Below are 25,409 nucleotides of genomic sequence, written 5' to 3'. Positions count from 1 at the left end.
GACTTATTAGGCAGTTATAGAAGAATACAGTACTGTGCAAAAGTCTAGGCCACTTGTTATTTTAGCAAGGTTATAATGATCAAACATTTTTTCAGTAGTCTGTTTACTAAAATACAACCAAAACATATAGGAAATCATCTATTGAAAATGCAACTACTTCAGAATAAAACAACTTCAAAGTTGAAAGTAGGCTATTTAGAGTGATCTCCCTTTCCACTTAGTAGGTCTTGAACTGTCTTGGGCAGATTATATATATATATATATATATAAATATATACACACACACACATATATACATAGATGTACTGTAAATTCTTCAATACGCATTGATGGGAGCATTAAAGTTTTGCAGATTTAGATTTAACAGAAAAACTTTCAAAAAATATTTAAATGGCGCTTCAAATCTTCAAATGCAGAGAGAAAGACCTTCATCTTATCTAGCTAAAACTCCATAACAAGTGGCGTCTCCAGTCCTCCTCTCTCTATTTTCCTGACGATCTGAATAAGTGGCTAAATTTGACGATAGTCACCTTTTTAGAAATAAAGTCACTAAGTGGGTCTGAAAAGTTGCTACACATAGCGTCAAAGTCGCCAAGTTGGCAACACTGGAGAAGGCACTGCGGGTATTCTCTGTATTTACGCCCTGTTTCACTCTCATTGAAAACTATAACAAAAAGCCACTTCATACTGCAACTAAAAAGTTCCCTGTCTGATCAGAGCCGGGTTCAACAGCAAAGACAGTGCTGTTCGCTGTCTGTTCACGCACCAATTCATTGCACATTTCAATTTTTACCACCTTTCCATGCTTTTCCCCTTCTTTCTCTACTTTCTTCCCTATTTATTTCTCCATTTGTCTCTGTCTCGGACTCGCTGTCTTACTGTACCACTAAATCCATGGGGGCTTCTGCAGAGCTGACACCCTATCAATTGGTACAAATTATCTCAGGCCTGCCACCGAAATGCCCCAGCGTCTAACATGTGGCAATCAATGCGAGCTCAGCATGCAGGAAAAGCACAGCCTGCAAAACACAGCACACAAGCAAATTCACAAGTAGCTGCATACAAGTACACGTGCGCACTGACAGGCACTAATCCCCTAAGCACGCGCAAACACACACACACACAGACACACACACACACAGATGAAATTGGCTGTATTGTGGCAGAAATGACCTTTATGTACAAGCTGTTGGTTGCCTTTGGTGAAATTTCCCTGATGTATCACTTCTACGTATTCCCAGTCCGGGTCAAAATAAGCAGAGTGTCATGTTCCTTTCTTCCATAAACTCTTTTTCTGTAAGTAACTCCAGTCACTGTCTCCCAAATGAATCATGTTCCCTCTCCCACATCTTCCTCCTCTGCTCATATTAATCTGCTCCTCTCTCGAAATGAAAAATTCCCTCTTAAAACTCCCTCGCTTTTTCTCTGAAAAACCAAACTTGCATCGCTGGTGATCGAGGAATTGAAACTAAATAGTTGGATAATAAATAAAGTATTTAGAGTAGACAGATTGAAGTGCAGTGTATCTATGAACACACACACACACACACACACACACACACACACACACACACACACAGTCTGCTCCTAAGTTCTTATACTCCTCTCATGCCTGCTGAGACACCTTAAAATCCATGGTGCCCTGAGGAAAGACCATTAGTGCTACCGTGATGGAGCACTCCTTTACAGACACCTACGCAAAACCTATTCATCTCTCTGTCACGCATACACATATGGACACGCACACACACATACACAGAAGGCCTTGGCATTGCCATCCATAAAGCTCTCTCTAGGGTTGCGGTAGTTTCAGGTGGCAGATTCACAACCCCAGCAGTAATGAAACTGAATCAAAGTCTGCCTGAATATGACGCACGGCTACTGCCTCACACATTTAACATCCAACCCGCTTGCGCAAGACTGTGATGAAACCTGTCACACCCACATGAGCCAACCCATGATTTTTTTTTCACGCTGTCATGACGGAATGACATCTAAAACAACATCCTGGACACAAATTTTTGTTAGTTTCACCAGACGGTTTTAAAAACTTAAGAGAGGGAGATTGATGAGCTAAGAGTTAATTATAGATTATTTAATCAGTCATTTGGCAGAGAAATTGAAGAGTCTAATACTCAGTTAATTGTTTGTATTATTAACCAAGCAACAAGACTACAAGTCTACAGACATGCTCGCAGCTCTGTGAGACTGTGTTTAGGCACGATGATGCTTTATGCTACATGCTAACATCTGATAAGCACTGAACACAAAGCACGGGAATGTGATAAGTTTTCCAGACATTTGGTTTAAAAGTATAAGACATAAAAAGATGTTATCTGCACCATAAATCTTTGTACAACATTTAACATCAAATCATATAGTAGCTGTTGAGATATTTCAGCCTGGATCATGTGGTGGACACACAGACCGACATTATATCATTATAAATTATACCTGGGAATTGGACTAGTGGTTAAACAAAACAAGCAATTTGAAGGAGTCAATTTGGGCGCTGGAAACTGACAATTTATAGACTAAGCAATTCATTAATTAGTCAAATGTTAATCGACAGTTAATGGAAATTATTGCAGCCCTTGCTCTGTGACACACACACACACACACACACACACACACACACACACACACACACACACACACACACACACACATTTTATGGTTAAGGCACTTGTCAGTCTCACCCAGTGCTCTCCAAAATTGAACACAGGGTGCTGTGCCAGGACATTTGACAGAGAAAGGTGCATCCACACAAACAGCGTGACACTGAGAAACCTCCCCACTGTTCTCACATTGCAACCAGAGAAAGACAGAAAATAGAGGAAAAGAAAGGAAGGAAATTAAAAGCAGTGCCTAAAAAAAGGGAGATTATTTGAATAAAGGGACTGACTATAGAGAGCAGGCAGAGGCTGCGGTGGAGGAAGGCTGTATGGATTTGACAAAAATAAAGAGAACACAAACAATGGAAGAGAGGGATAGAGAGAAACTGAGGTCAGCAGCTGACAAAACAAAAGGATAAAGTCAGAAAAGGACGGCTGCGATCTCTCTATCCCAGGATGGACCACACAAATACACCCTGCCACCCCAATCCATAGACTAAACACACACACACACTGGGAGCAGAGCTACTGCAGGCAGTGCGGAGAAAGGCGTCAGATTATGGGTGTTTGTAACATATAGACAAACAGTGTGTTTAAAAATAGAGAGCAGGATCTATCCTATTATTGAGTGTGTGAGCGAAGGGAAATCCTTGCGTAGCTTATCCCAGAAGTCTCAACTCTGTATCGCTCCCAAACAAAAGCACACATACACACACAGGGGTATCCCAGTTGGCCAGCTGGGGCCTCGAGACCATTAAGAGAATTAAAGGCGACAGGAGATGAGCAGGGGAGAGAGAGGGAGGAGGAGAGGGTGAGTGCATGGCAGCATCCAGAGTAAAGACAATGTGAGTATATCCTCAAATGGGTTTAAAAAAAAAACAAAAAAAAAACACCTGATCTTGTCTCATGCAGTGGTTCCTAACTGGTGGGTCGTGGTCCAAAAGTGGGTCGCTGGTTTATTCTTAATGGACCATGAGTGACTAGTGAATGTGTCAAGTTCATAAAAAACACACCTAATTTTGAAGAACAGTGAATTTCCAGCAAAATGTTCTATTAATTTGTGTTCTAAGCCCAAATGTCATTTACATTTACTGAAATAAAAATTGAATATGTGGTTTCTTATTATAATATAATGTGTGGACCTTGATCTAATGACTGAAGAGAAATCTGGACCCCACGAATGGACTAGTTGGGAACCATTGGTCTAATGTAAAATAATGACAATTATTCATACTTGTAGCTAGTTTTAACCCACAAACATGAATATAAATAAGCACACTGCATCACATACTGTAGCGGCTACTCTGTTTCTTCCACAAATACACACACACACAAACACAGTCCTGAAATAGTAACAATCTCTCTCAGTGAGACATATTTCAGCAATGACACACTACACCTTGTAGACAGCACAACAGATCTCCCAGTGAATCTCCAGTGACTCCTCTCCTGTTTCGCTGCATGTAGCTGTTCAGTCCATGTTCAAATCCAACCGGCAGACAAAAAGGAACAGATAAACTCCTCCAGTGAGCCACCGGCGAAGAGAGAACCCGAGTAGACAGGAGGAAGAAGAGACCAGCAGCCAGCAAGTCTGACTGAGAGAGAAAGAGAGCAAGCTGCCCACCTCTCCCTCCCTTGTTCCCTCCCTCTTTTGCCTTCCCTGGAGCTTATCTGTCCCGAGGCTATCACTTCTTCCTCACCACCCCACCTTCCCCAGACACACTTGTGCTTCAACTCTGAGGAGTGTTTCCAAGGCACCGCCGTCACGACGTTCTCCGCTGACAACTACAGCTCTGAAACAGACTTTTAGCCCCACTCCAGTTTCAGTTCCACTTCAGTCTTTCCGAGAGAGAGAGAGAGACACACATGAAGGGCTGAAAGCCGATCCCCTCTGATCTCATCAAGCAAAGTTACCAACAGCAACCAGACCAGCAGGCAGCTGAGAGAAACACCCGGTTCACCTCCCTCCCTCTCCTGATTCCCCCCTTCTTACAAAGAGCTCACACCGAGCCAACCACCCCCCTCCCCTCCCCTTCCCCCTCTGGCACATCAACACATGTTCACACACACACACACACACACACACGCATACACGTGCAACACACACACTGCACGAGTGGAGCACGTTTAAGGCATCAAGGTGAAAATGCCTGTCATGTCAGTTAAATGTAGAACTATAAAAAGGAAAAATAATTGCTCTTTCCACAATGTTAGATTATTATTACAGGATTCAAAATGTTCCCTTTTCCTACTTTATATTTCGGCAGCTGACTCACTACATCCAGCTCTGACTGGGTGACGACCTGCTCTGTTTTGTTCTGCTCTCTGTTCTTTCCTGTCGTCACATATGCACATTACTGCAAAACTTGGCTCTGAGGTGATGTGATGACTAAGTTCATTTGTCAGCCTTTAGCTGCTGGAGCCTTTTCCCGCAGCTACATCAGTCATTCACAAAGTCAGGGAAGTAAAGAAAGGGTCCGGAGAGCGCGTGCACACATTCCCAAAAACTCCATGTTCACACACCATGTGGCCATCTGTTTCTTTCACTGCTAAAACTTTTCACCTCCATGTGGCATTTGAAGACAAATCACACATGCATAAACATCAACACTAGCGTGCACACGAGCATGTGCACACTTACTTTTTCCATACACACACATACGGGTACAGCGCTGAGGCACACTAACAGTGTTTGCAGTCATGCAGGACTGAGGCCCAGCCAGCTCACTTCCTGTATGGACTTCCTTTTCCCAGGGCTACAGCGACCACCGGGGAGCCAAACTCCCCACAGCACCACGGCTCCCACCGTATCATTACATCACGTCTGTAGAGACATTCAAATGTAACGTGCAGTATGAGAGAGTGTCGGGATGGTAAATCATGGCTTTGTCTGACTTTTTTCTCAGACATCTGTGATTAACTATAAAAGGATGCATTTAATTAAGAGCTGCTTACACAAATAAACAAGTTTAATGGCATAGTTTGATATTTTGGGAAATATGTGTATTCGCTTTCTGTAGGAGAGTAGCAAATTGTTGCCGCTCTCGTATCTATCTAATAAATATGAAGCTATACAGGCAAGTTGGTTTAGCTAACCGAATGCTGCAAAGCTAGCTGCCAGTAAGGTTTAATGCTAACAAAAGACAAACTGGAAAAACAAAAATGTCCAGTCTCCAGAGGTTGCCTGCCAACAGTCTGTTCCTAAGAAATACTCCAGCAGACAAAAAAAAAGACTTGCCATTTTATTCTTCAGCTTTTGTAGTGGTTTAATCGGAGACCTTTAAAGGTACCGGTCTGTGGACGGAGCCGGGCTAGCTATTTCTAGACTTTGTGCTAATCTGAGCTAACCAGCTGCTGGCTGTAGCCTTTGTGAGTCTTCAGACCAAAATCAATTCTGTGTTAAAACAACATAAGGTGATGCACTGGTGTACTGGTGAATACAATCCAGTAAGTCCTGGATGAAAGACCCTGCGTTATTGCACAAATCTAACACAGAAAAGGGGGACAAAGTTGCCCCGTGTTTAAGCAAAAAGCAGAGGTACTTAACAGAGTCGAACTGATGTCTTTCTCAAACCCACCGTCAGGAGATTCAAAAAGCAGTTTGCAGCAGTTAGCAGCACCGGAAAAATTTCCGCCAATAGACAATGAGGTCTAGGTTACTTCTTACCCTCCAAGTATAGGATGAGGTCACCATATAGCAAGGGAGGTAAGTGACTGTTATTGCGATGTTGTGCAATTAGTATTACTCAGAAAGTGCTGCCCGATGCATATGTTATGTGTTACACGTCATGTCTGTCACCACTCTTTTGCGTCTGAGACGGCGCATGCTAAGTATAACTCGCACATTGGGTGACATTATGCTGCTGTTGTTTTTTTTGTTCTGTATAAAAAAGCAAAGCTGGTATAATTATGTGTCTTTATTTTGCCAGTATTGCGGCGCCTCTGTGTAAGAAAGGGCTATAGGATGCATTATTTCATACTGGGCATATTTTTCAAAATTTTGAACTTTTGGTGTGAAGAATGTTTATTTGTGGTACTGACCTACACTTAGAAACTCTTTAAGATGTTGAAAAGTAAAATAGGTATGTTAAAAAAAAACAACTTTTTAACACATACATATAGGAACACATATACAGTGCATCCATATAAAGTCAGTCAATCGGCCTCATTCAGACTTTGAGCTGGAGAAGAGGAAATGTGCAGATCTGTACAAACACACACTGGCGGCCACGGATCACCTGAAGCAGACGTATGGGTTAGACACATTACCTTTGCCCTGCACACACACGGAGTTCATACATGTGCACACACACAAACCCCAACCTCCTAACTGACTGGCAGTTATTCTGGACAGCAACCGATGTAGGTCAATGGTTTTGAATGTAAGCAGTCAGTGTAGGTTTAACATAATACACACAGGTAGGGAGGAGGGGACTTTGAAGCTGTGTTAAAAATCTGGCAAAGAATCTGAGGCTCTGTTTCCTCTAAAATCACGCTGCTGTGAGGCAAAGTTCAGATTTTACAGTTTGGAGAAATAATTCACTGATGATTTTTCCAGTAAAATGAAGATTTGCGTTGAAAAAAAGTGATCCCTTATTTGTATTTTTAGGCAACTGTGCGCACAAAAACAAGTTTAAATTTTTGCTTGTTTCTGGAAACACTAGCCTAATTGTTCTAATCCTGTCACATTATTTTGTAAACTGTTTGCTGCAGAAATCCATCAATTCTTCCAAAAAGAAGGCGATTAAGTGTCGCTCCTTTCCAGTCCTAGAAGAGGATTCTGGATTTGTAACATCACCAAGAGACATGACCAGACCATGCTGCACTAATAGTAAAGCTTTAAACTCAGTGTGCCTGCAGACAGGCTGAGTTTCAGAGTACACGAGGGCTCAGCTCATTACTTTACTGTTGCTTATTTACAGTTTAATTTGCATTTAAAATACAAACCCACAAACTCAGCGCCGTTAATTCTAGTGGATTAGAGGCTTTTCCGGGTTTTAGTTTCAGGAGGCTTTGCTTCAGACCAGTGATCACCAAAATTGATTGTGTTGTCCAGCAACACAATCAACAACACAGTGTATATAAAGTTCTTTTGAGGGAACATGTTAAACACTGGGTATATTTATGATTTGTTTGATTATAAAGGTCAGACATGAATTTGAAAATTGTTTTGAGTTTGATGACTCTGACGTGGCTTATTAATTTACGTGATCTCAACACAAGTAGAAAGCAGAGACAAATCTCCGTTCACGCCTGCGTCTATCACGTGTCTGCAGCTGACCACTTGCATTCACATTTCATTTCTGCCTACATCAATTTAACTAGAAAGTCAGAGGGCCCTGTGCAGTAGCCGTTGTGTCACTACAGCTTGAAATATTGCTGTCAGCAGAATTCAACATGTCTCTCTTCGTAGGGCAAAATGTTGGACAGTCACACATCATGTTCAACTAGTCCTAAAATGAGCATAAGCATGCTGTTGCCAAAACAACCAACCCAGACAACCTTGGCAATTGGTTTGAGTGATCAGATCACAATGTGTCTAGTACAGACAGTAATTTGTGTCGGAGCGTCATTGAATCTTGCCAGTTAAGAGGCTAAATTAGCGTGTTCACCTGGGTGTTGTTTCCATCACTGCTGATCAGAGCCAGAGCCAATAAATACCTGTGACTACTGCAGAGTTGTTTGACCTGAGTGCAATTGCCAATTGTAATCTTTCCCATTACATGCAAAAGCCAGATGTTTGCGGGTGTTGGTGGGTTTTTTGTGCAGTGGGAAAGGGGCTTTATAGAGCCTTTACCTGTGTCACCAAAACAACCACCAGGTCCTGCATTAATGAAGTTTTTTTTTTTTTGTTACATGCTTGTCGGGATACATCAGGAGACATTGCTATTTACACTACAAATGATATGTGTTCAAATGTGTCACAGACCACCTTGGCAAGTGGTTTGAGTCATCAGATTGCAATGTGAGCATTCAGGCTTGTACATAGTGCTGTCTAGTTGTGATCAGACTGCCCAAGTCGCAAGTGAATATTAGGTATAAACAGGCTGACAGTAATTTAGATTCCATTTTCTGTAAATATGCAGGAAATGTTAACTGTACAGTTTATTACCATTTTCTGCACCATTTTCTGCATCCTAGTGGAAGTGAGCATGTTTATGTCTATGTGACTCATAGATGCATAAGTCCACTTAAACAAATTCCTTTTAAGTTACTGTATCTTCCAATAAAGGGCTTCAGACTTCTATAATACTGAATACCAAAACCAAAGATATTGTTTGGCATTAACGCTTCAACAGAGGACTGAGCCTGCGGTACATCCCCCATCTTCTCTGCTGGACCCTGCCGTAAATTGCCCCCTGATTTTCTGCCTCAAGGCACATTCACACTTAAGGGACCCCATGTGGTCTGGAGAGAGTTTTTCTGTGTGTGTGTGTGTGTGTGTGTGTGTGTGTGTGTGTGTTAGTGAGAGTTAATCTGCAGGACAAAGGGGGCCCTGTCCCTCCCGTACGCGCACACACAAACACACACACACACACACACACACGCACACAGAATTAGGGCTAGGGGGCTCACAGCTGAGCAGCTTACCGACAATAGAAATTGGAGGTGTGTGTGCATGTGCATTTGTGTGTATGTGTGTGCACACCCTGCCTCCTGCCAACACACGTGTCAAACACAAAGCCATCCAACTGTCCATACAGCCCAGGGGAGCGAGAACGACAGCGAGGGAGGGGTAGATGGTCGGACGGATGGATGGAAGGGGAGATGGGGAGCGCAGAAGAGAGGAAGTAGGATGAACAGGGGTCTGAAATGTGCAGCCTCGGGGTGAAGGGTGAGGACAGTTAGAGGGGGACAGGGGAGGGGAGAAAGAAAAAAGAAACAGTAGTTGGTCGGATTACTGTGTACAGATGGCAGAGAGGACAGGAGCACAGCCGGTTTGAACGACGTAATAGTGAAAGAGGGATGATGAAGGACACATGGGCGGCTTTTATAATTAAATTTTCAGCTGTTGTTTTCACACGTGGACCCAAATACACCCAATCATCTATATTCCTGAATTTGTGAGGGCCTTAATTATCTACTCTCACCCTGGGCTGTTTTCTGGCCCAGCACAGTGATTTCTTTGAGTCTTGTCATCACCGTGAGGTTGCCAGGCACGCTGGAGACTCTAGGAACTCACTGCGCCCGGCCAAGAAATAGTCCCTCATATAACCTCTTGTAAAAACACAATATGTCCGTTTTACAGTTGATTTTTTGTATGGATTAAACAAGAGACTTAACATGTGAAGCGGTTTCCCCGTTTCCAGTCTTTGTCCTAAGCTTAACTAATCGTCACCTGGCTGTAATTTCATATTTAGCATACTTACACGAAAACCTTCAGTGAAAATTTTTTTAAAAAGTTAAAATTGCTGAACTATTCCTTTAAATCCAATTCTTTACCATAATCTAACATAATCTATTATCAATTAATATTCTGCAAAAGTGCTTTAATGCTTTTTAAACCTAATTTTAGGAAATTCTACACTGTTACGAAGAAGAGCCTGTACATTGTAGGTTGTCTGCATCATTCGACATCAGCACTTTTCATCCAAGCTTTTTTATCTTGTTAAGACAACTCCAGTGTTGCCTCTAGTTTTGGTTTGGTCACTTTCCTTTTTTGCACATTTGCTACCCCTCTGATCTCCATATACACAATAATTTTAGCACCGTCAGAAGTAATATCCACCCACACAAACAGGGCTGAAAACGCATTTCACAAAACCATTTATGAACACTGCGCATGCCGATGTATGCAAGAAGCAGATAGTGTACTCTACAGTTGGTTACAAAATTCTACGGAGGAAGAAAAACAATAGCAAAAGTTAAAACTACAGAGTATAAGGCAGCAGGAGAAAAAGACTGGGAGTTGCCACAAAGCAAAATGGCAACACATCAAACAGCATGCATCGATAGACAAAGCAATGACAATGGGAAAGCAGTACCCACACAAAAATGATGAATCACCATGGGCATGTAGGTTCACACGTCGTGACTGATAAGACCCTCAGAAAGTGAAAGCAAATGTCTCCATTTTAGGAGTTCGGTAACACAGGAGTAGTGTGGGCATTAAGTGCAAATGTAGCAATAATTTTTCAGGGTAAAAAAAAAAAAAAAAAGATGTGGACATAGCCTTACAATCAAAGAAATGTAGTTTATTCTTGGTGGCTGCACCCAAGCTGTCATTGCAAATACACAAAACATATAAAGCATAATTTCTCAATTTAGATCATGAAATCTGAGCGTTTTCATCGACCGCGTAACTTTAAGAAAACTACTCTTTACCGTTTTTGTAGTTTCAAGCGTAATCCTAAACCCATGTTAACCTCAAACTAGCCATAATTTAGGGGTCATTGAACTTGAATCTAATTTCACTTCCAATCTTTACTGTGAACCTTAATCCTCCTTTTAAGAGCCCCTTAAAGGAGCATTGTCCTCATATCAGAGGCTTGTCCTCATGTTTATCTCCCTGTAAGGACATTCATAAGATGTGTCAACACAAAAGACGAGCCTAGTGAAAACACACAACCACCCGACTCCTGTCCATCTCTCTCTCTCTCTCGCTCACACACACACACACACACACACACACACACACACACACACACACACACACACACACACACACACACACACACACACACACACACACACACACACACACACACACACACACACACACACACACACACACACACACACACACACACACACACGTCGATACAGATGCTGGCCATCGGAATACAGCAGGTAGGCATTAACTCAGCCCGGCTGCACAATCAATGACGGTAAATGGAGGCAGCAGGAGGGACAGACGGTGATCTCCTGCTTTCATTTCCCCTCTCTCCCTCGCTCTCCATTAAAACACAACCTTTCCATGTCTTGTTTCATTACAGGAAAGCTCTCTAAGTGAGTCACAGTCTCGCTGTGTACAGCACACATGCAGCTTTGGCTCTCTTTTAAGCTCTTCAATTAGACTGTCACTGGGTGTCATGTCTGCCCCTCATTCTCTGTGAAATATACAGCTCTGTCTTTGTACAGGCCATGTCTTCAATCCTGCAGACACATCTGAAAACCTTTTTTGAAGTTTTCCATCTGCGCAAGCATCGACAGGGTGTTTTATTATAGTTAAAGTTCAAGCTTTTATTCAGCTTTTGTGAGCCACTAAAGCCCAGCAGCTGGACTGTTCTGTATTTCACAAAATTTGAATTTTTTTTTTGTTATTTAAAAGTCCTCGGAAGAGTGTCAGCAAGTCTCAAAAACATTTCCCATGACCATAAGAGGCACATGGCAGTCATATGTCAGCATTTCCTGTTTACATTAGATCAGCATTTTCAAAAATATCTCTTTCCAACACTGGCTTAGTGTGTGCCATGTTACAGTTTTATTTCAGTTGAATTTATGTCCCTCCTTCGCTCTTTTACAGTCGCCTGCCTGATGGCCTCTTTCTCACCGCCTCCTCTCCCTCCCTCCAGCCCTTCACCTCCCTCTGAGCTCCACATCTCCTCTATCTCTGCTCATCCATCCATCAATTCAGCACCACCCTCTGCACTCCTCTCCTCCCACAATTTCTCCCCCTGCCAATCCTCTTCCTCTCATCTCCCCTGAGTTCTCCCTCTCCGTGCCCTCCCTTCTCCGCCCCCTCCTCCTCCCTTTTTTTTCCCCACATCTGCTGGTCTGCGTCTGTCACTGCTGACCCCTCGTTGCCACGTGCCAAGTCCTCCTCTTGGTGTCCCACAGAGACCCTAAATCACTAACACACACATGAGCACACACACAGTCCAGCTTGTGATAGGTGGCTGTCTCCCACCCATAGAACGGAGCCCACGAATTCACCCTCCGATTGCAGACCTTCATTACACTGCTGTATCATTTGTCAATTAAATGTCTTATAAAGGCCAAATCCTTCAATTAAAACAGGGCCTGGACACCATGTACAGAGAATCTCAGCAGATTTAACACTGTCGCTCTGAAGCGCTGAATACATTACAGCTACAGACACATCAGCGCTGACATTGGCGTTTAATAGGTTCTACTGCTAAAACACACAAGCTTAATGTCGCCACAGCTAATGAGAAAGTTTGTGCTGTTAAGCAAAAGAAATGGGTAACATACAGCTAAAATGTGACACAAGTACTTCACTGCTGAAAAGGTCTTTTTACAAAACTGGACTGTCTATGCAGTAGAAAGATGCAAGTACTTTTGAAATAGGTGCTACATAACCAGAGAAAACAAAGAAAAAGGGCTGTGGCATTTGCTTTGCTCAAGAAGTAGAAAACTTACAACTACCAAGATGCACTGCACTGTATCTGACCAAGAAAAGCTCCCATTGGTGGTTGACTTAAGGGCTTGTGTCCACATAGTGGTTTTTTTTTCTTTTTTCCTGAAAGATTGTGTCTTTTTTAAATTGTTTTCAGGAAAGAGAAAGCATATGCTACCTCCTTTGCATCCTGCCGCTGCTGAAAAACAATATGACAGGCGGCTGGTAAAAAAACAATTTAGTATTACCCCTAAACAGTGCACTTAAATGTTTCTGAAAACATTTTAGTGCACTGTTGAGGGAAGAAAAGACAACACAGTAACAAAATCCTAGTTTATATTTTATTAGCACTGCTTCATTTTACCGTTTGATCTTATTTTTGGGGGGGTGGGGCAAGAAACTGTTTGGTGCCCACTTCTTGTCTACAAACACTCCTATAATAGCTAAACAGTGCTCTAATATATGTTTCTGAAAACAATTTGGCTGAGAAATAGACAAAAGTTATAGAAGGGCTTCCCTTTCTTAACCTACTTACTTATACGCTCTTTGTGTCCATGGTGGTGGCATACAAAAATGAAGAAATATGAGCAGGGAAATCTGGGCGCTGCCATTAACACATACTACCCACACTGTAAGGAAACAAAGCTAGCTGAAAATCAGCAAAGTATCCCTTTAAGGACTCGGTGTCCGTATCAGTGGCAGTAAAGTAGTACTGGTAAATCTCTTTTTCTGGCCAACCTGAGGGGCAAGATGTTGGAAATGTCACTTAAGAGGAGCATTGTAAGTTTAGCTTGTGCTCAGGCTACAAAAATAACAACATTATATGGCAATATACAGCAGCTTAAAACCAGAGGATGGACAAAATGTGTCCACAGCATCATCTTGCTTGGAGGACACACTGCTGTCTCTCAAGATATGCTGTTTTATAGACTTTATACTTTCTTTTTATTTGTGGCTTATGGCTTTCTAGACTACTTTTTCCTATAAGAGTGATTCTGTGTAAAATCAGCTTTCCTTTCATATCACTTCAAGGTCCAACAACTCTGAAGATGATACAGGAAATAGATCTTACAAACCACACATCCAGCTATGCCTCTTCAGACACATCTGCTGGTCTTTGTGTCTGCACCTCATTCATTAGATGTGTGCCTCAATCCCTTGTATACTATAATGACTGCCTATGAATATGGCCGTTGTGAAATCTGTGTGGGAAAAGTCCTTTTTTTATAATGAAACAACCATTGTTTCAAAATCTGAGTCACAACTTTAGAACAAGGAACCAGGTCAGAGTCATGTGGACAGACAATCAGATAAAAGGAGACAAATAAAGATAAAGAAAAGTAGAGACAGAGACAGAGGTAATCACTGGAGACACAGATGTATTATCTCTACACACACACACACACACAAGCGTGAACATGCAGCTGGACAGCCATGGTAAGGGAAAGGCTGGCAGGCTTTATATCTTCAACTGTCACTGACACAGCAGAAAAGATTCACTTTTATCTCTCAACAACATCAATAAATATTGTCATGAAAGCTATGAACAAACTGTGACCACACAGATATGTAATTTCTGTACAGAAAAATGTGAGTTTATGTGTGTGAGTGTAAAAGCAACACCAGGCCACAATGATTCAAAGAATTCATTCATTCATTCATTCATTCATTCATCAGTCCATCTGAAAGCTATAATTGTTCATGGGTTCAGCTACTTTTTTAAAATGACGTCAAGCACTGAAATCTTGTTCACAATGAATCTTATCCAGTGTTCAGTCTACATGGACACGTCTTTAATGTGCATGTGTCTGTACAAAAGTGAAAGGTCAGCCAAATGCACAGACTACAGACTTGCCTGTCATCAATAAATCAGGCACTGATACGGAGCCATCAGGACATTATATATATAGAGAGACATACTGTATGTGGACTCCTGTCCTGTTCTTACACACACATTCAATTTCCTGACCGTCTTTTTCCTTTATCTTTCTGGTGTTGTGTATTCAGACACTGTGTCGCAGTACGTCATAAAGTCTGTTACAGCAACGTTTTAAGTTCCCATCAAACCCCAACTTCCATGTTTTCCATTTACCGCATGTCACGCTGTGCAAAAAGACCAGTTTACAAAATGTGACATTAGCCTTGTCACGCAGAGTGACATGCACTCTGTCGTGTTGTCATACTGTGTGATGACGGCGCTGCCATTGTCTACAGAGGAGGTCCCCCCACCCAGCACCCCTGCAGTTTGACGTGTGTTGTTTTCATCTGTCGGTCTCGCTGAGTCAACTAAGTCATCTCACTAAGTCCTGCATGTTTGTGTATAACTCAGCCAAACAGGGGTGTACAATGTCACAATGAAAAACCATGTGAATCTATAAGTCAAGGCCAGAACTGCAGTATCTCTAACCCTGTGACACTGAACAGCAGAAGCCTGCCAGCTATTGCTGATGACCATGTGTGTGTCAAAAGGGAGATTTTTAGGTATATTTAAAAAAATTTTTAAAAAGTTTTCAATCATAGTAATAAAAATGTTTGTTCAACCAAGTCTAATCCCTCTGCTGTCATTCCTGTAAGGGCTATTCTGACTGATAATCTTAATTCTGTAATACCGTGATACCATGAAACAGCAACATGAGCCGGTTATCATACCATTAAAATCTCATACTGCTGCAACAGGAATAATGACTTTTTGATTATCTCTTCTATGTTTAAAGAAAATGTAGCTTAACAAGCATTGGTTGAAGTATATATTAACCAATGATCAAAAATAAGCACATAAAAACATTTGCATAATTTCACACTGCAGGTTGATTGTGATTAGCAGCCAGCAGAGGATGTTCAGAGCATGTATGTATATTATGTACAAACATATAATTTAGATGCAAAAAGTGAATGCAAAAGAAAAGGAGAAACATAGGAAACAAAATTAGTCCGTCCAAAACTTGTTAGTTTGGAAAAAGGCAAGAGTGTGTTTAGCAGGTCATTAAGTTACGCAAATACAAATTGTTCAGTAACTCGAGGGCTCTTTGCAACTACACGTGTGTCGGTATGCACACGTACACACACAGAATAGACCAGAGTGACAGCAGTCACACAGACAGACCTCGTATGACAGCAGGGCTCTGCAGAGCAGGTCAAGTGACACGTAGGAGATGACAGACGGGTTAGAGGAGAGTCAAGGAGTTCAGAGTGGAGCCGAGTGATATCGAGCAGCATTTTGGTCAACACAGCAGCACAGCAAGCAGTTTCTCAGCCCGCAGCAATTTAGCAGCTTATAACAGCTCCATTTCCTCCAGACAGACTGGGAGGGAGCACCAGGCTGCTACAGTAATCTACTTTACTCTGGGATTAGCAGCTCTCCGCAGGTGTCAGTCACTGTACGTCAGTATGTCCGGCTCTCTCCTGACCTCTCCCTCATTCTACGACCCACTCCCTTGTGTCTGTAAATTTGTCCAGCTCTTTCTTATTCTGCATTTGCATTCAGGTCTGTCTGCTTTTTATGTAATTCTGAACTGTCCGTTTATGTATATGATCATAAATGGTACTTTTTTTTTTACCAGAATCCTAAAAGTTCATAGTTCCCCCAGGCCTTATTAATAAAGCTGTTTGGCATTAATTGTGGTAATATTCTTCTCACGTGGATGTGTTCAAGTTGAAAAAGGCAAATCAACAGGTGTGTACAGCAGCAGTGTGTGAACTTTATTTACACTTGCAAATAAGTGGTTTAGATAAGCAGGTTAAACTGAGGACTTACTAAGTTTAAAACCTGTCTGACTGCTGTTTTGACTCCTTTAACACTTTGCTGTAAACTGTCTAGCAATATTCACTCTACAAAAAAAGGTGTAACAATTGATTTCTGATTTATGAGCTGTTTATTTAAACACCTTAATTGCACTTCGAGTCTCAGTGAACGAGCTGCAACAGTTTTGTGAGATGTTCCACAAAACGAGGATCAGGATAAAAAGTTAAAGGGACATAAAAATCAGTTTACTATTCACTCATTTGTGAATAATGTATAATGCTGTACAATGTTTTTTGTGGCTCCAGAGGAGCTTTCTGGCATCTAAGCGAAATACAAGATATCTCCGTTTGGGCTTGAAGACTACAAATGTTTTACAGTCAGCCTACGTTACAAACTGGAGCGAGAAGTTTCAAAGACAAAAGATGCTTCTGACTTGCATTATGGGAGATTTAGTACCCAGTGTTTTTGGAGCCTGACTGATACAAGGGACTAAAAGTCAGGATAAGGATTAAGTTTCTTTAATTTAGATTTTTTTTTTTTACGTCACACCACTTCAACCCACTTTACAGCAAAAACAGAATTTGGCAAAGTTGTTCACAACTTTGCCAAATTCTGAACTGCATGTTGGAGGGTCAAGTGGCTTCAGAAACATCTCCTCCCAAACCCTTCCAATGTCAAATTATGGGGGTCCAGAGTTTTCCAACATTCATTTATATGTGGTAACCCGCTAGGAAATCAAAATTTTATTTCATATTTTAGGAGCTGGACCGTTCAGTAGGAATGTGTTGGAATATATACAGTATACAGTTCATTCGGTTATTCAAAGCAACACACTCTCTGAGCACAGCACGTACTCTTGATACAGACAGAGCGGGAGAATGCCGGGCGCACTGACAGTGACACTTAACCATTCATTCATTCATTCATTCATTCATTCATACAGAAATCAAATGCTCTATTGTTAGAACAACAGCGCTCTCATTTTTGTGTTGTCGATCGCTTTACCAACTTTCTTAAGAGGAGACCTCATACTCCATCTTTCAGTGCTGGGTCTAAAAGTTTGCTTTCACTCGCCTCTGCAGCAGCAGCTTGTCTAATTAGCCCGTCGATCTGATCACAAACTGAGCCACTGATCAATTCTCCATTCCACAACACAAAGAGAACAAAGAGAACTTATGAAGAACAATAAGAATTAATGCAGACTTCTGCCTGAGCTGTGCTAATGGACCCCAAAAAACCTCAGAATTCACAGAGAAAAAAAAAGTTTCCTAATCCGGTACACTTTACACTCTCATAATCAGCTGTGTGGAGGGCCAACCCTTTCTCTTTTTTTTTTACCCCACCTTCCAGTGAGGCCGTTTTGATCAATCACTTCTGACTTCTGACATGTAACACATGGTTTGAACTAGAGGTGTAACGATACATTAATCTGGATAAATGCAAACTGCAAAATGAAAACATCAATACACCTTGTCATCTTAAAGATTCAACATTATTTTGAAATTCCCATTGTACATCTATGTATCACTCCAAATCCAATCACAGCTCCTCTTCCAAAACATTCACTAACAAACACATGGTGCTAACAGCATAGCACCAGGTCTATAATGGCAAGCAGCCAAGAAAAAGTCTACAAGGATATGTACTGATATCAGCTTAAATTGACTGCAGGTTCTTGAATTGAATTTAATCAAGGCAAACTTTGTGATATCAACAACTATATCATCCAAAGAATTAATGCAAAACATGTATTGTCATGAACTTTGTCATTTACACAAATGGAAACACTTTTATTCTGGTGTAACCTAGCACACACTGCTGTGGAGGGAAACGTTTAATGTGCTCAGTATTATTCAGTATACATGACACGAACGGAAATGGATATAAAAATAAAATTGTTCAACACAGCGTAACTGAACTATTGTTTTATACTGAATCTGAATAGGGACCACTAATCATATTATGTGTGCTTCTAACTCACTGTCTCCTACAGACAAAAAAAGTCAACACTCGCTCGATGTGAGCATCAGTAAACATTCACTTAAACACCAAGTGATTCGTTTCAGTTTTGTGCTGGCAAGTCAATTGAAACCAGAACTCGCTGATATGACGAGAGCCGTTACAAACAAGACGACTGAGTAAAACTCAATGCAGCAACAGAGTGATCTTCATACATTGAGGCCGCTTATCAGCTCCAGAGAGGGGAAAGGTCAAACTGATGAATATCTGCCTCTGAAAACAAAAGACCTCAGCTCATTATACATCAACCCCACTGAAAACACCCTTATATGTCAGACGATCTAATGTTGCCATGACAACTACAGAAGTACTGGGGAGGCGCGTGCGTGCACACATATACACACTCGCACATACATGCAGACAGACAGGCGTCCAGGCGACAGATTTCAGTAGGCTGTAGACCTACACAGAGGACGTCTCCACTGTAAGAGTGAAGAGCCAAATATAGAAACAGAATAATGAGCTTCTTATCATCAGCTCCATCGTTTCCATATCTCCTCGCTTTCCTCATCGCTCCATCTCCCTGTCATTTTCCCTCGTTCCCTTTCCCATTGAATGAACCAAATATTTCCCTCAGGCCACTCTCCTGTATAAAAGAGATATATTACACCAGGAATTTTCGATTATGTGGCAGCAGCAAGCTTTTTTCCTTCCAAAAAAAAGAAAAAAAATATCTATAGGTACCGGCAGGATATTGGACAATTTCCGCACCTCAAGCACAGAATACTTCTGTGTGTCAAACGAGCATTTAACTAAAAATTAAATCAGTGTGGCTGACAAACACGTAAAGTAGTTCATTAGAACTTAAACTTACTACATGTCAAACTATTTTTGTACTTTTGAAATGACTACTAATCCTCTAACCAGAAGATTTAGAGCCCTACAGGCTCGGCTGAACAAGTTGAGGAACTAATTCCTTCTTCAGACTTTCACTTGTTAAATCAAAGTATATCATCAAAGTAGCCTCAGTGCGTGTGGGTTAAAAGTGAATGTAATTGGGCATGACAAGTATGTTGCATACACTTTTGGTGTGATTTTGTTGTTTGAGTGAATGTTGTTTTGTGTTTTTGCAATTATGTGTATTTATGCCAAAAATTTCTGCACGACTATCCATATTGAAAATGTCCATAACAATTTCCCAAGACAATCCAAAACCTAAAGATACGCAGTTTACCACCATAACAAGCAGGTAAAAGCAGCACAGCTACACACCTGAGAAGCTGGAACCAGAAAATATTTGACAATTCTGCTTAAAAACTGGCTCAAATGATTAATCAATTTTCAGAATGGTTTAGTAGTTTAAGAGACAATTGACTAATGGATTAATTAACTTAATTATTTTAGCTCTAATCTGCACTCTTGATGCCTCCATCTCTCTGTCCCCCACACACACACATGTTGTGAGCTGGATGACTCTCCAGTTTCACAGCCACCTCCTGTTTCTTTGACTAATTCAGGGCGTTCAGTCAGATCTGTTACAGACGCAGATAAACCAGCTCAGAGGCCGAAGCCCTGAAGCAAAATGATGCTTCTCTTCTTTCTTGACACAAATTGTCGGCATCTGCCGTCTGAATACAAACACCTGTTGGTTTCCGACCGAGGGGCCGTGGAAAGAAAGATGACAAGCAGCTGGCTCACATATGTCTGTCTCTCTGAACGCCCGTCTGTCCTCATGTCACTGTATCCGTCCCCATATCCTGCATCTGCCAGCTTCCTCATCTGTCCATCTAAACTGGCAGATTTCAGTCTTCATTGTACAGAAACATCTGTCCCCATCTGTATTTCTTGCCCCCCCCCACACACACACACGCTGTGGTTTCTGACCCAGATCCTCCTTAATGAAAAACAAAAATGAATGAATAAATTATAAGTGGGGGATGGTCTCCCTGTTATGTGAACCTGCTGCCCTTTCCATCTCCTGCTACATGCTACTACTCCTTTCACCCATTTCTCTCTATATAACCTTCTCTTATTCATTCCTCTACTCACTCACACACATCTGCTTCACTCAGTCCTCATCATCTCTTGTAATCCTCCACAATTGGTAGTGTATTCTTTTTCTCCTCTCACTATTTCTTTCCCTTTCTCTCAAAGACACACATGCACACGCACGCACATGCACACACACAGGCATACACGCACACACACACGCACAGACACAGGCATACACGCACACAGGTATACACGCACACAGGCAAAGGCACACGCAGTGTTTCAGTTTCCAGTAGTAAGGCAAAAAGTGCTGATGGAGAAGAGACAGTGCTTCTGTTCCAAGTGTTCTCTGAGTACGCTCATTTTGAAACTGAGTATTACTATGTGCTCAAAAATTGTCGAAAGCGCAGCCGGATGCAAATGTCACCCTGAGGTCTGTTGTCTCAGATGAGCTGATGCTGGAAATAATTCTGGTGGTGAAATAAAAAAAAAAGTCATGGCTAATAATAGAGGAGGAGGAAGCTCCTTTAGAAACGATTAAAGTACTACTTACTATCCAACGCAACAAAAGCAGCAGTCTAGGAAATTGTATGTTTACTCCCTAAACTTAACAAAGAGATGGCCATAAAGAGAGGGTCCTCTTCTCGAGCAGCAAGTGAGGAGTGCGGAAGAGAATTCAAACGATTGCTGGTTCAACTGTTTATCCATGAAAAACAATCTTGTCTAATCTGCCACCGATGGGAACATTCAGAGCTTTCTTAAAACACAGGAACGATTTATTATGACTTTAAGGTCACCGACAAAAGTGTCTGCTCAGTACTTTAAAAAGAGAATGTTGTAATGACTGTATGTACAGATGGATGACACATCTCGACTTCCTCTCGTGCAAAAATGAAGCCACGGTCGCTGCCATCTCGCCGTGGTGAGGTCAGCATCGAGCTCCCACCGTCCGACCAATCATGAGCGGCGACATTGATCGACAGCACACCGGCTGGCAAACAAAGCTGTAAATCATAGTGTCAAAGCCCTTTTTTAATAGCATGAAATAATAGATTAAAGCTAAACGTATCCAAAAAAAATGATCTTTTCAACCCTTCAACATACATCAGAGTGTTAAGAACTTACTAAAATGACAGAAACTTTCTTAAAACGTGTCTGTTGTGTTATTTAAAACAAAAGAAATTGATAAATATAACTTCTTTTTTAGATACTGCTAGTTCAAACAACCAAAATGAGCAACCACTGTCAATTATTTTTTCCATCTGTGCTGTTTAAAAAGCCCCCACTACAATATAAAAGTCAAAATGTAATTCGGTTCATGTTGTTGAATAAGACCTTTCTCTAGCACAAGATTTCCTCTTTTGTGTGTCAGTCATTTCGGTTAATCGCTTCAAACAATTAGCTGGATATGAATACAGATGTATTCAGACAAAAAGTGTACTGTAACTGTATACTTGCTGCTAAAATGGCATTGGTCAATACTGCGCAGACTACAAATGGTAACCAGAGTGCTTCTAATACCAACATCTACGTTGTCTACAGATTCTGCTGTCATATGCAGATTTCCGCTTGGCTACATGACACCAATTAATCTTGGTTTCGCAATCAGTCCATCTAGCCAATGTGGAAAAAATATAGACCGCAGGTACCCCACTATTAAAAAGGAAAAACAAAACAATCACACACTGTCCCCATGTAGCACATGATGTTCTGACTGGACTCCTGCACACACTGTGGCAATCAAAGCCCACTGCAGGGCTTGTTTTCCCACTATATTTATTGCCTGTGAGAACACGCCAATTTCCATTTCGTTTCAACTGCGCTGACAGCTTAAATTGTTGTGTGTGTGTGTGTGTGTGTGTGAGAGAGTGCAGTATTTGACATTTTCATTATAACTACTACTTTTCCCTCTCTAGGTCCGCTAATATCCACCAACTCAGGTTTCAAAAAGGAAATAAAATGACAGAGTGTTTTTGAAGTAACAAAACAAAATGTGAAACTCTGGTGATGTACAGCGCTGGGGACACTAAACATTTCGCGATTTCTGGGATGGTTTATTCATTTCAATTTTCAGGTAATGTAATGCATGCATAAATAAACATAGAGATGTATAAATAAACACATTATTTCCACCTTCTGAACATATACATATACATATACTGAACATATACATGCACATGAATATTCACAAACACACAGCTGCCGAATGACATTATGAGACTGTTCAGTGCAGTGACTTTGAGGAGTTGATTGACTGCTATTATTATTATTATTAATTATATATATTTTATTATTAAGTGATTACTAACTGCAAATTCTCTCTCTCTCTCTCTCTCACACACACACACACACACAGAGTAGTCTCCACTCCTCTCAGACTTGTGACACACCTCATCAAACTGTGGTCCGTTATAAGTGGTGCTGACGTGTGTCTGCGTGTCTTTGAGAGTCTGCCTGTGTTCATAATCATACCAGTGAGTGTGTATGTGTCAGTGGCGGCCACAGCGTGCCTTCACAGCACGTGGTGGTGGTCTGGTTTCCGCTCACAGGGCTGTGAAGTAGCCTGATGAAAGCTCACACATGGTGGCGGCGAAACAAGGCTGATCTCCTGTTGCGACCACAGCGCTCAAACGGCTGGACGGCAGAAAGTCCCTGTTTGTCGCAGTTATTTAACAGTGACAGCCAGCAAAGGCCTTGGTCAAGGAAACGAGCTCCGCCTAAATGTCTGAATGACGACTTGAGCAAAAGGATGCTTGCACTTTATTTTCATTCACACTGCCCCCGAAACATTACAGCTATATGCTACATCAGGGCTTTTACGTGGTATAATTTCAGTTTTTGGATATTGTGACCATTAATCTCTGTTTTCTATTATCCTAAAATTAAAGGGATACACCAGTGAAATAATACTGCACTTCCATAAAGTTGGGAATCTCACAAGAGACAGATTTTTTTTAAAGATTAATCATAACAGAAGCAGCAGAAATTCTGATTTTAAGTCCCCTGTATGGGTCAAGCTCCAAGACATTCGGTTCTTAATTTCCCATGATGCAATTCAATATTGTCTTTGTTTATGCTTTGTTCTGGTCATATGGGATGGAGGGTAGGGATGGGAAAGATTCCCATGTTTACAACTTGCAAGCAGTTTGATTGGTCGAGAGGCATTTCATGAGTGCTGATATCGGAGAACAACATCACTGGGACTGTTACTTCAGTCCGACACACACGCACACTGTCTGATACGGGACTCGAGGTGATGGAGATCACAGCAGTGAGCGGACACACTGCAGCGACGATCTGTCTGATCAAACTAACTCATCTGAATCTCACAGGCCACAAAGTGTCTGTTATCAGACTCTGATCTCACTGAAAACACAAAGATAAATGTTCATGATACTAAGCAGCTGCTCTACGCCTAACATGAGGGCCGAGCTAACACATAAATACACAAACAAATCATAAGCTGTTGTCGCTTGTTACTATTAACAAATAAAAGACTCGAGGTCGTGTGTTGTGTTGTTTATCATCACGACTGTGATTATCTTCGGCATTCGGCCTGCGGCCTTGTGCCTATGACCGAATCACAGCCGGGAGGATATACGAGCACATTACTCCCTCTCGTGTGATATTGCTTAAATATCCTTTAAATTTGTGTTGAATTACCTTTAACTTGTGTTTTGTTTGTTTCCCTTGATGTTCCTGGTGTTTTTGTATTGTGACGCATCAAGTCAGATGTACCTGTGCTTTCAGAAAAGTCCAAGTTTCTCTGTTATAATTACAGAGATGTAAAAGGTATTTACAAGTTGGAATATAATAAGGCTTCTGCCTTTTCTAAGAGGTGAACAAAGATGTCTTTCACTTTGTCATGCAGGCTTTTTGTTGTAACTCTGAACTAACAATTATTTTCATTGACAATTGATCTTTTGATTTTTTTTCTCTCTTTATCAGTTAGTTTGTAGGACTAGGACCATCACAGCTGACATTTACACTCACTGCACACAGGGGCTTTTATACTGAATCTCATACTCCATTCAACCGACATCTATCTGTGAGGGTCAATGCACATCAAGACCCTCCTCCAGATCAGTATTGGACACAGGTCGGAAACTGCTCAGCTTTGGTGAACTGCCCCTCCACAAGGAACATAAATTAATTAAATGATAACGTTTGAAGTCATTTAACCCGCCTTCCGAAAAGAGAAAAGGAGGAGAGAGAGAAAAAGAAAGTGCTTAAAAGAGAGCGATCAAGAGGGAGTGAGCATATGGTAAGACAAAGAGGTAAAACTGCAACTTAACTTTTAGCGGCTAATTATTGAATAATTTGATGTAATTTCCTGATTATGAGCGAAGTATGTGGATATAAAATATAGACTGGCGTCTCTGCTTACAGTGATAACCAGCTGTCTCATATGAAAGTGTCAAACGCAGCTTCCAAACACCCACTGAGAAGACCCAAGACATACGCTGGTCTGTTGGTAAGAGTGACAGTAGTTTAAAGGGACAGTTCACCAAAAAATAAAAAAAAATTATTTTTTTCTTTCTTTTTCTATTTTTTTTTTTTTTGCTATTCATCAATCTAGATTATTTTGTTTATCTTGAGGAATTGGGTCATGATTTCTGGAAAAAGTAATTACTGGGGGCGTCTGGTGGCTCAGTGCATAAAGCAGGCGCCCCCTGATTGAGGGCAGTGTCCTTGCTGCACGGCCTCAGGTTTGACTCCTGCTCGTGGCCCTTTGCTGAACTCTCTCTCCCCCTTTCACGCTATTGATCTGTCCTATCTAATAAAGGCAAAAATGCCAAAA

At 41.4% G+C, this 25,409-nt stretch overlaps 1 protein-coding gene across 3 annotated transcripts in view; it reads right to left on the bottom strand.

The window, feature by feature from the left end:
• Positions 1-25,409, bottom strand: part of LOC121951474 (SPRY domain-containing SOCS box protein 4-like) — a 95,056-nt gene that overhangs the window by 54,963 nt on the left and 14,684 nt on the right. The window contains exon 1 of one of the 3 annotated variants that reach the window (XM_088085577.1): positions 16,019-16,175. The exons of 1 other annotated variant lie outside the window; for it this stretch is intronic. The gene's annotated coding sequence lies outside the window, so the exon portion shown is untranslated. Of the gene's footprint in view, positions 1-4,014; positions 4,498-16,018; positions 16,176-25,409 lie in introns of those variants that run through there. One more of the 3 variants, XM_088085576.1, reaches the window with a different exon arrangement.

This window comes from Plectropomus leopardus, chromosome 12, assembly GCF_026936395.1.
Source record: "Plectropomus leopardus strain MGB_pleo_1.0 chromosome 12, ASM2693639v1, whole genome shotgun sequence".
NCBI classification, from domain to species: Eukaryota; Metazoa; Chordata; class Actinopteri; order Perciformes; family Serranidae; genus Plectropomus; species Plectropomus leopardus.
This window is presented reverse-complemented; position numbering and strand designations above follow the sequence as displayed.